Here is a 12,477-nt window from a genome sequence, read left to right as displayed (position 1 = left end):
CCAACCTACTGAAGCGCAGCTCAGAGTAAATATTTATTTTCCTTTTCCAAATGGGCGGTAATTTAGAATGCATAAGATACTGTATTTACGATAGCACAACTTCTTCCCTTTGTTCTCCAGTCTCCCGCTCTTTCACTCAAACCCTGCCCCTTTTCCTTTGTGTAACAAGCCGTCATAGCTGTTCCGCCTGCTAGGGACGTTTTCCTATGACGTAAAGAATTATCTAGGTATAATTCATTCTTTGTATATGTAATTCTATGTGATTAGTTAGGTATTTAGTAAACAAATAATTAAACCCACTTTTGTATTGCTGATTCAACTTGTTAGCCAGGATTCTTGCAGATAACCAAGAATTTACAACTTTCAGATTATGAGACTGAAGTAAAATGAGGATTAATGTTGACTGCTATTGATGTAAAATATGACTAGGTCTTTAAGAGTTTATTCGGAAGATAACAGCTCTATAAATATTATTTTGTGGTGCCCGACTCTAGTTAATTACATTTACATGATTAGCTCAATCAGGTAATATTAATTACGGAGAAATTATTTTATAGAATAGCATGTCATAGCAATTAATCCGGCATAGCCAAAGACACAACATTATATATGTATTATATATGATATAGTAGTAGGTATATATGAATATAGTAGTAGTTATATATGTAGTATATATGATATAGTGGTAGGTATATATAAATATAGTAGTAGTTACATATTGTGGCAGACCAGGGGGTTTGGTCAAGACGTTTACACAGATCAGACAAGGACAGAGTAGGATTAGCGCAGTTTCAAGGGTGTTTATTTAAATAATAAATCAAAAAGAAAAGGATAGGTCTCCCCATGAGACCCTCTCCGGGATATCATCTTCTGGGCTTCGTGTCTTGCTCTATCCACAAAAACTAAACTCCCTCCTCATACCTCTGCAGCCATCCCCAACTATATGGGAGTCCTTTCTTCCCCCACTCTCCCTGTGTGCTGCCTTGCACAGCTGGTGAGCAATCAGCCCTTGATTACTCACCAACTCCCAATCAGCCCCAATTAGTCCTGGCCGGATAGCCCGTCGAGACCTGGCACATCCAGCAGATGGAACCATCGCCTCACGATGTATACTCCGTCTGTCACCAGGCCTCGACGAGTCTCCCCCTGGTGGCTGACCTGCTGTACGCCACAATATGTACTGTATATGAATATAGCTATAGTAGTTATAGTTATATATGTATTATATATAATATATATATATATATAATGTATTATATATGAATATAGTAGTAGCGTGTGTATATATATATATATATAGTAGTAGTTATATATGTAGTATATATGAATATAGTAGTAGTGTGTATATGTAGTGTATATGAATATAGTAGTAGTCTATATATGTAGTATATATGAATATAGTAGTAGTTATATATGTAGTGTATATGAATATAGTAGTAGTCTATATATGTAGTATATATGAATATAGTAGTAGTTATATACAGTTGAAGTCGGAAGTTTACATACACTTAGGTTGCAGTCATTAAAACTTGTTTTTCAACCACTACACAAATATCTTGTTAACAAACTATAGTTTTGGCAAGTCGTTTAGGACATCTACTTTGTGCATGACACAAGTCATTTTTCCAACAATTGTTTACAGACAGATTATTTCAATTATATTTCACTGTATCACAATTCCAGTGGGTCAGATTTTTACATAAACTAAGTTGACTATGCCATTCAACAGCTTGAAAATTCCAGAAAATTATGTCATGTCTTTAAAAGCTTCTGATAGGCTTATTGACATCATTTGAGTCAATTGGAGGTCTACCTGTGGATGTATTTCAAGGCCCACCTTCAACTCAGTGCCTTTTTGCTTGACATCATGAAAATCAAAAGAAATCAGCCAAGACCTTGTAGTAAAACGCCAAATGGATCTACCTCCTGGCCCTCTTCCCCTGGCTTACCCACCAATGGTAGAGACAGAGATGACCACGCCTACTGAAATGCCGGATTGGACAGCGTCACCAGAAGATGACTCAAGCCAACCCACTACTGAACAAGACTGGTGTCAGGAAGAACCACCCTCTGCCTCAAGTGACACCTCTGAATGGGAACAGCTGTTAGACTCATTGCTGATAGAGTAAGGGAACTGTCCTAAACGGATGCCCATATATGTACTGTTATAAGAGTAAGGGCACTATCATAAACGGATGCCCATATATCAACTGTTGTTAATATGTGGTAATGCAGCTGTGTGTCCTCCAAAGTTTGTAGAGGGGAGGACAGTCACGTGACCTCGAGTGAGAGATAAAAAGGTATATATAGAGAAACTGCCGATACTTCGGCGCTGCCTTCTTGAAATCTGAATTCATTTAGACAACCATTTGACTTAGGGTAATTGGCACCTGACTCAAATTACTTAAAGATTCTAACTTGTTGGATCTGAGAAGTGTCTCTCCGATATACCGTTTAACTATTGAACAGCTGTTCTGTCACCTGTGGCCTTGGTGCTTGTATACTGGTGCAAATTACATCCAGAGAAAGTCTAAAAAACTTAACCTCTCGATTGAGCTCAGTACCTCGCCCTAGTTGCATGGCACGGACGCTGCGGTAGTTCAACGGGACTGAGAGTCACTCTAGTCCTTAAGTTGATCCCCTGTCTATACCTATGGTTATCCGAATTGACTCCGTCGCCTGTGGCCTTGGTGCTTGTATACTGGTGCAAATTACATCCAGAGAAAGTCTAAAAAACTTAACCTCTCGATTGAGCTCCGTACCTCGCCCTAGTTGCATGGCACAGACTATTCGATATTCCAGTGGGGCAGGGAATCACCAGCGGGTTCTCTCATCCAGTACAAACTTGAATCTCTAAATTTAGTAAAGCACCGACTCCAATTCAACCTCTCAGCCAGTAGAGGGGAGTCGCTACCTACCTAAATTCTTAAAAGAACTCTGACCGACTGAAACTCTGCTCCTGATACCGTGGGTCTCCCTGTCAGCTTTTAAAGGTAATTAAGTTGAAATATTATGTTTTATTAGAGATAAGTGTTATCATTGTACCAGGCATTATAGAGCATTAAGGCAGTTGCATGTTTTTGATTAACGCTGTGTGTAACCAAGTAACAAATGGTGTATTTTGAAGTGTGCTTGATTGTAAAAGACAGTGTTTCCAAAAATAAATGGTAGTCTTATTTTGTCTCGAGTAAAACGCCCTCCCAAGACAGTTAACGGCACGGGAGATAACAACTCTGACACTCCCCCCTACCTGGACACTGGAAACCAATACTCCATGACAAAGTGAGTTACCATTAAAAGACAAAGAGGAAGGTGTGTCCAGTAGTGATTCATTAATTGTCTTATCGATCTATCTAAGTTTTATTATCCAAGCGATACATAGCTGACGGGCAGAGTAGTGAGACTAAGTTGACTAAAGGTCTTCACACTTTAAACTAGATACATCACAGAAGGGGAATACTCAACCTGAGGGAAATCATATAGAGACTGGTAGGAAGAAGGCTTAATAACACCTCAAGGATCCATTAGTGGTGTAAAAGGAGTCTAGAGGATAAACGTGGTGTTCACACATCCCAGCTAGAGCTAGACCGTTGAGAGTGACAAGGCAAAAGACCTCTCTACGCCAACGTATCGATAAAGAAAGAGAGGCCGGGCTACGCGAGTGGTCCTGGTTATACCGAGATAGCCTGAAGTACAGTGCCTTGCGAAAGTATTCGGCCCCCTTGAACTTTGCAAACTTTTGCCACATTTCAGGCTTCAAACATAAAGATATAAAACTGTATTTTTTTGTGAAGAATCAACAACAAGTGGGACACAATCATGAAGTGGAACGACATTTATTGGATATTTCAAACTTTTTTAACAAATCAAAAACTGAAAAATTGGGCGTGCAAAATTATTCAGCCCCTTTTACTTTCAGTGCAGCAAACTCTCTCCAGAAGTTCAGTGAGGATCTCTGAATGATCCATTGTTGACCTAAATGACTAATGATGATAAATACAATCCACCTGTGTGTAATCAAGTCTCCGTATAAATGCACCTGCACTGTGATAGTCTCAGAGGTCCTTTAAAAGCGCAGAGAGCATCATGAAGAACAAGGAACACACCAGGCAGGTCCGAGATACTGTTGTGAAGAAGTTTAAAGCCGGATTTGGATACAAAAAGATTTCCCAAGCTTTAAACATCCCAAGGAGCACTGTGCAAGCGATAATATTGAAATGGAAGGAGTATCAGACCACTGCAAATCTACCAAGACCTGGCCGTCCCTCTAAACTTTCAGCTCATACAAGGAGAAGACTGATCAGAGATGCAGCCAAGAGGCCCATGATCACTCTGGATGAACTGCAGAGATCTACAGCTGAGGTGGGTGACTCTGTCCATAGGACAACAATCAGTCGTATATTGCACAAATCTGGCCTTTATGGAAGAGTGGCAAGAAGAAAGCCATTTCTTAAAGATATCCATAAAAAGTGTCGTTTAAAGTTTGCCACAAGCCACCTGGGAGACACACCAAACATGTGGAAGAAGGTGCTCTGGTCAGATGAAACCAAAATTGAACTTTTTTGGCAACAATGCAAAACGTTATGTTTGGCGTAAAAGCAACACAGCGCATCACCCTGAACACACCATCCCCACTGTCAAACATGGTGGTGGCAGCATCATGGTTTGGGCCTGCTTTTCTTCAGCAGGGACAGGGAAGATGGTTAAAATTGATGGGAAGATGGATGGAGCCAAATACAGGACCATTCTGGAAGAAAACCTGATGGAGTCTGCAAAAGACCTGAGACTGGGACGGAGATTTGTCTTCCAACAAGACAATGATCCAAAACATAAAGCAATATCTACAATGGAATGGTTCAAAAATAAACATATCCAGGTGTTAGAATGGCCAAGTCAAAGTCCAGACCTGAATCCAATCGAGAATCTGTGGAAAGAACTGAAAACTGCTGTTCACAAATGCTCTCCATCCAACCTCACTGAGCTCGAGCTGTTTTGCAAGGAGGAATGAGAAAAAATGTCAGTCTCTCGATGTGCAAAACTGATAGAGACATACCCCAAGTGACTTACAGCTGTAATCGCAGCAAAAGGTGGCGCTACAAAGTATTAACTTAAGGGGGCTGAATAATTTTGCACGCCCAATTTTTCAGTTTTTGATTTGTTAAAAAAGCTTGAAATATCCAATAAATGTCGTTCCACTTCATGATTGTGTCCCACTTGTTGTTGATTCTTCACAAAAAAATACAGTTTTATATCTTTATGTTTGAAGCCTGAAATGTGGCAAAAGGTCGCAAAGTTCAAGGGGGGCGAATACATTCGCAAGGCACTGTATCTATAGTGCCCTGTCCAATCCAGGGAACGGGACGCTAACCACCTCTAGCACCCCGCTGCCGGCCAAGGGGCGGAGCTGAAGGTTTCGTATCGCGACAACCTCAGGAAAAAGAATTGTAGACCTCCACAAGTCTGGTTCATCCTTGGGAGCAATTTCCAAACGCCTGAAGGAACCACGTTCATCTGTACAAACAATAGTATGCAAGTATAAACAACATGGGACCACGCAGCCATCATACCGCTCAGGAACGAGACGCGTTCTGTCTCCTAGAGATGAACATACTTTGGTGTGAAACGTGCAAATCAATCCCAGAACAACAGCAAAGGACCTTGTGAAGATGCTGGAGGAAACAGGTACAAAAGTATCTATATCCACAGTAAAACGAGTCCTATATCGACATAACCTGAAAGGCCACTCAGCAAGGAAGAAGCCACTGCTCCTAAACCGCCATAAAAAAGCCAGACTACGGTTAACAACTGCACATGGGGACAAAGATCATACATTTTGGAGAAATGTCTTCTGGTCTGATGAAACAAAAATCTAACTGTTTGGCCATAATGACCATCATTATGTTTGGAGGAAAAAGCGGGAGGCTTGCAAGCCGAAGAACACCATCCCAATCGTGAAACACAGGGGTGGCAGCATCATGTTGTGGGGATGCTTTGCTGCATGAGGGACTGGTGCACTTCACAAAATAGATGGCATCATGAGGCAGGAAAATTATGTGGATATATTAAAGCAACATCTCAAGACATCAGGCAGGAAGTTAAAGCTTGGTTGCAAATGGGTCTTCCAACTGGACATTGACCTCAAGCATACATCCAAAGTTGTGGCAAAATGGCTTAAGGACAACAGAGTCAGGTTATTGGACTGGCCATCACAAATGTCTGACCTCAATCCTATAGAAAATTTGTGGGCAGAACTGAAAAAGTGTGTCAGCATTTTTACTAGGATTAAATGTCAGGAATTGTGAAAAAGTGAGTTTAAATGTACTTGGCTAAGGTGTATGTAAACTTCCGACTTCAACTTCATTTACTATATTGCTCGTTGTGCTTCTTTGTAAACACGTGACTGGCTCAAACTGCAGGTTTGGGAAACTAGTAAAGTAAACTAATCTAACAGGTGAAATGATGAACACGATCTGCTTGATCTATTACCTACGAGATGACTGATAGCATTTCTTTAACAAGGTACTAATATTAAAATTATAGAGAACCACTGGGTTTAGAGCTATAGAGAACCACTGGGTTTAGAGCTAAAGAGAAACACTGGGTTTAGAGCTATAGAGAAGCACTGGGTTTAGAGCTATAGAGAAGCACTGGGTTTAGAGCTATAGAGAAGCACTGGGTTTAGAGCTATAGAGAACCACTGGGTTAAGAGCTATAGAGAAGCACTGAGATTACAGCTATATAGAAAAACTGGGTTTAGAGCTATAGAGAACACTGGGTTTAGAGCTATATAGAAACACTGGGTTTAGAGCTATAGAGAACACTGGGTTTAGAGCTATAGAGAAACACTGGCTTTGGAGCGGCAGAGAAGCGCTGGGTTTAGAGCTATAGAGAAACAATGGGTTTAGAGCTATAGAGAACACTGGGTTTAAAGCTATATAGAGAAGCACTGGCTTTGGAGCAGCAGAGAAGCGCTGGGTTTAGAGCTATAGAGAACAATGGGTTTAGAGCTATATAGAAACACTGGGCTTAGAACTATATAGAAACACTGGGTTTAGAGCTATAGAGAACACTGGGGTTAGAGCTATAGAGAACACTGGGATTAGAGCTATATAGAGAATACTGGGTTTAGAGCTATAGAGAACCACTGGGTTAAGAGCTATAGAGAAGCACTGGCTTTGTGCGACAGAGAACCACTGGCTTGGTGCGACAGAGAAGCACTGGGTTTAGAGCTATAGAGAACCACTGGGTTTAGAGCTATAGAGAATACTGGGAGCTATAGAGAAGCACTGGCTTTGTGCGACAGAGAAGCACTTGGTTTAGAGCTATAGAGAACACTGGGTTTAGAGCTATAGGAAACACTGGGTTTAGAGCTATAGAGAACACTAGGGTTTAGAGCGGCAGAAAAGCACTGGCTTTGGAGCGGCAGAGAAGCACTGGGTTTAGAGCTATAGAGAACACTGGGTTTAGAGCTATAGGAAACACTGGGTTTAGAGCGGCAGAAAAGCACTGGGTTTAGAGCTATAGAGAACACTGGGTTTAGAGCTATATAGAAACACTGTGTTTAGAGCTATAGAGAACATTGGGTTTAGAGCTATCGAGAACACAGGGTTTAGAGCTATAGAGAAGCACTGGGTTTAGAGCTATATAGAGAACACTGGGTTTAGAGCTATAGAGAACACTGGGTTTAGAGCTATAGAGAACACTGGGTTTAGAGCTGCAGAAAAGCACTGGGTTTAGAGCTATAGAGAACACTGGGTTTAGAGCTATATAGAAACACTGGGTTTAGAGCTATAGAGAACATTGGGTTTAGAGCTATCGAGAACACAGGGTTTAGAGCCATAGAGAAGCACTGGGTTTAGAGCTATATAGAGAACACTGGGTTTAGAGCTATAGAGAACACTGGGTTTAGAGCTATAGAGAACACAGGGTTTAGAGCTATCGAGAACACAGGGTTTAGAGCTATAGAGAAGCACTGGGTTTAGAGCTATAGAGAACATTGGGTTTAGAGCTATAGAGAACATTGGGTTTAGAGCTATATAGAGAACACTGGGTTTAGAGCTATATAGAGAACACTGGGTTTAGAGCTATATAGAGAACACTGGGTTTAGAGCTATATAGAACACTGGGTTTAGAGCTATATAGAACACTAGGTTTAGAGCTATATAGAAACACTGGGTTTAGAGCTATATAGAAACACTGGGTTTAGAGCTATATAGAAACACTGGGTTTAGAGCTATATAGAAATACTGGGTTTAGAAATATAGAGAGGCACTGGGTTTAGAGCTACAGAGAACACTGGGTTTAGAGCTATAGAGAACACTGGGTTTAGAGCTATAGAGAACACTGGGTTTAGAGCTATATAGGAACACTGGGTTTAGAGCTATAGAGAACGCTGGGTTTAGAGCTATAGAGAACATTGGGTTTAGAGCTATAGATAACATTGGGTTTAGAGCTATAGAGAACACTGGGATTAGAGCTATATAGAGAACACTGGGTTTAGAGCTATAGAGAACACTGGGTTTAGAGCTATAGAGAACACTGGGTTTAGAGCGATATAGAAACACTGGGTGTAGAGCTACAGTGGGGCAAAAAAGTATTTAGTCAGCCACCAATTGTGCAAGTTCTCCCACTTAAAAAGATGAGAGAGACCTGTAATTTTTATCATAGGTTCACTTCAACTATGACAGACAAAATGAGAAAATAAAATCCAGAAAATCACATTATAGGATTTTTTATGAATTTATTTGCAAATTATGGTGGAAAATAAGTATTTGGTCAATAACAAAAGTTTATGTCAATACTTTGTTATATACCCTTTGTTGGCAATGACAGAGGTCAAACGTTTTCTGTAAGTCTTCACAAGGTTTCCACACACTGTTGCTGGTATTTTGGCCCATTCCTCCATGCAGATCTCCTCTAGAGCAGTGATGTTTTGGGGCTGTTGCTGGGCAACACGGACTTTCAACTCCCTCCAAGGATTTTCTATGGGGTTGAGATCTGGAGACTGGCTAGGCCACTCCAGGACCTTGAAATGCTTCTTACGAAGCCACTCCTTCATTGCCCGGGCGGTGTGTTTGGGATCATTGTCATGCTGAAAGACCCAGCCACATTTCATCTTCAATGCCCTTGCTGATGGAAGGAGATTTTTCACTCAAAATCTCATGATACATGGCCCCATTCATTCTTTCCTTTACATGGATCAGTCGTCCTGGTCCCTTTGCAGAAAAACAGCCCCAAAGCATGATGTTTCCACCACCATGCTTCACAGTAGGTATGGTGTTCTTTGGATGCAACTCAGCATTCTTTGTCCTCCAAACACGACGAGTTGAGTTTTTACCAAAAAGTTATATTTTGGTTTCATCTGACCATATGACATTCTCCCAATCTTCTTCTGGATCATCCAAATGCTTTCTAGCAAACTTCAGACGGGCCTGGACATGTACTGGCTTAAGCAGGGGGACACGTCTGGCACTGCAGGATTTGAGTCCCTGGCGGTGTAGTGTGTTACTGATGGTAGACTTTGTTACTTTGGTCCCAGCTCTCTGCAGGTCATTCTCTAGGTCCCCCCGTGTGGTTCTGGGATTTTTGCTCACCGTTCTTGTGATCATTGTGACACAACGGGGTGAGATCTTGCGTGGAGCCCCAGATCGAGGGAGATTATCAGTGGTCTTGTATGTCTTCCATTTCCTAATAATTGCTCCCACAGTTGATTTCTTCAAACCAAGCTACTTACCTATTGCAGATTCAGTCTTCCCAGCCTGGTGCAGGTGTACAATTTTGTTTCTGGTGTCCTTTGACAGCTCTTTGGTCTTGGCCATAGTGGAGTTTGGAGTGTGACTGTTTGAGGTTGTGGACAGGTGTCTTTTATACTGATAACAAGTTCAAACAGGTGCCATTAATACAGGTAACGAGTGGAGGACAGAGGAGCCTCTTAAAGAAGAAGTTACAGGTCTGTGAGAGCCAGAAATCTTGCTTGTTTGTAGGTGACCAAATACTTATTTTCCACCATAATTTGCAAATAAATACTTTTTTGCCCCACTGTATATAGAAACACTGGGTTTAGAGCTATATAGAAACACTGGGTCTAAGGCTTATTAACTAAGAGTTTCTAGTGAATCACAGATCACACAGTATAACAGACATTATAAAGCCACTCCGTTCCATCTGTCTTGTCACCTTGAAGCTGGAGATCTTAGAGTTCTTCCCGGCTCCAGTCTTGGTTCTGTTGACCCAGTTGATGATGAAGTCATCGTTAGCAGCCTCTCCATCTCAAGGTCCTCCAGAATATTCAGAGTGTATCTGAGGTGATCTATTAGTCAGGTCTGACAGAGGAGCAGGAGGGGTTGATCTATTAGTCAGGTCTGCCAGAGGAGCAGGAGGGGGTGATCTATTAGTCAGGTCTGACAGAGGAGCAGGAGGGTGTGATCTATTAGTCAGGTCTGACAGAGGAGCAGGTGGGGGTGATCTATTAGTCAGGTCTGCCAGAGGAGCAGGAGGGGGTGATCTATTAGTCAGGTCTGACAGAGGAGCAGGTGGGGGTGATCTATTTGCAGCTTCTCCATCTCCCAGGTCTTCCAGAACAGTCAGAGTAATTGAAAAGGACATTAGCTGTTAGTTAGATCTCCGCTCCTGCTCCCTCCCACTCTCCTTCCCCCCACCCTCTTCCTCCCACTCTCCTTCCCTCCCACCCACTCTCCTTCCCTCCCTCCCACCCTCTCCCTCCCACTCTCTTTCCCTCTCTATCCCTCCCTTCCTCCCTCTCTATCCCTTCCTCCCTCTCTATCCCTTCCTCCCTCTCTATCTTCTGACCTCCCATCAGCTCTTAGTTAAAACCCCTAACTCTCTCCCTCCCCCTACCCCTCTCCCTCCCTCTCTCTTTCTACTTCAAATCAGCTGTTAGGGAGGGGAGGGAGGGGATCAAACTAACAACTGATGGGAGTTAGAAAGAGAGCGGGGGGAGGTAGAGAAAGGGGGTGGAGGGAGATAGTTAGATCCCCTCCCTCCTCTCTCCCTCCACCCTCCTTTCTCTAACTCCCCCCGCTCTCTTTCTAACTCCCATCAGCTGTTAGTTAGATCCCCTCCCTCTCTCTCCCCCTATTCTTCCCTCCCACTCATTCCCTCCCTCCCTCCCCCTCTCTCTCTATCCTCTCGCCACCCCCACCCCGCTCCCTCACTCTCTTCCCAGTCACTCACTGTCTCCTCTAAAAATCAAATCAAATGTATTTATATAGCCCTTCGTACATCAGCTGATATCTCAAAGTGCTGTACAGAAACCCAGCCTAAAACCCCAAACAGCAAGCATTGCAGGTGTAGAAGCACGGTGGCTAGGAAAAACTCCCTAGAAAGGCCAAAACCTAGAGAGGAACCAGGCTATGTGGGGTGCCCAGTCCTCTTCTGGCTGTGCCGGGTGGAGATTAAAACAGAACATGGCCAAGATGTTCAAATGTTCATAAATGACCAGCTTGGTCAAATAATAATAATCACAGGCAGAACAGTTGAAACTGGAGCAGCAGCACGGCCAGGTGGACTGGGGACAGCAAGGAGTCATCATGCCCAGTAGTCCTGAGGCATGGTCCTAGGGCTCAGGTCCTCCGAGAGAGAGAAAGAAAGAGAGAAAGAGAGAATTAGAGAGAGCATACTTAAATTCACACAGGACACCGGATAGGACAGGAGAAGTACTCCAGATATAACAGACTGACTCTAGCCCCCGACACATAAACTACTGCAGCATAAATACTGGAGGCTGAGACAGGAGGGGTCAGGAGACACTGTGGCCCCATCCGATGACACCCCCGGACAGGGCCAAACAGGAAGGATATAACCCCACCCACTTTGCCAAAGCATAGCCCCCACACCACTAGAGGGATATCAACCACCAACTTACCATCCTGAGACAAGGCCGAGTATAGCCCACAAAGATCTCCGCCACAGCACAACCCAAGGGGGGGGCACAAACCCAGACAGGAAGATCACATCAGTGACTCAACCCACTCAAGTGACGCACCCCTCCTAGGGATGACATGGAAGAGCACCAGTAAGCCAGTGACTCAGCCCCTGTAATAGGGTTAGAGGCAGAGAATCCCAGTGGAGAGAGGGGATCCGACCAGGCAGAGACAGCAAGGGCGGTTCGTTGCTCCAGAGCCTTTCCGTTCACCTTCACACTCCTGGGCCAGACTACACTCAATCATATGACCCACTGAAGAGATGAGTCTTCAGTAAAGACTTAAAGATTGAGACCGAGTCTGCGTCTCTCACATGGGTAGGCAGACCATTCCATAAAAATGGAGCTCTATAGGAGAAAGCCCTGCCTCCAGCTGTTTGCTTAGAAATTCTAGGGACAGTAAGGAGGCCTACATCTTGTGACCATAGCGTACGCGTAGGTATGTACGGGAGGACCAAATCGGAAAGATAGGTAGGAGCAAGCCCATGTAATGCTTTGCAGTAAAACCTTGAAATCAGCCCTTGCCTCCTCTCCAC

The sequence above is a fragment of the Oncorhynchus kisutch genome, linkage group LG15, assembly GCF_002021735.2.
Source record: "Oncorhynchus kisutch isolate 150728-3 linkage group LG15, Okis_V2, whole genome shotgun sequence".
Lineage (NCBI taxonomy): Eukaryota > Metazoa > Chordata > Actinopteri > Salmoniformes > Salmonidae > Oncorhynchus > Oncorhynchus kisutch.
This window is presented reverse-complemented; position numbering follows the sequence as displayed.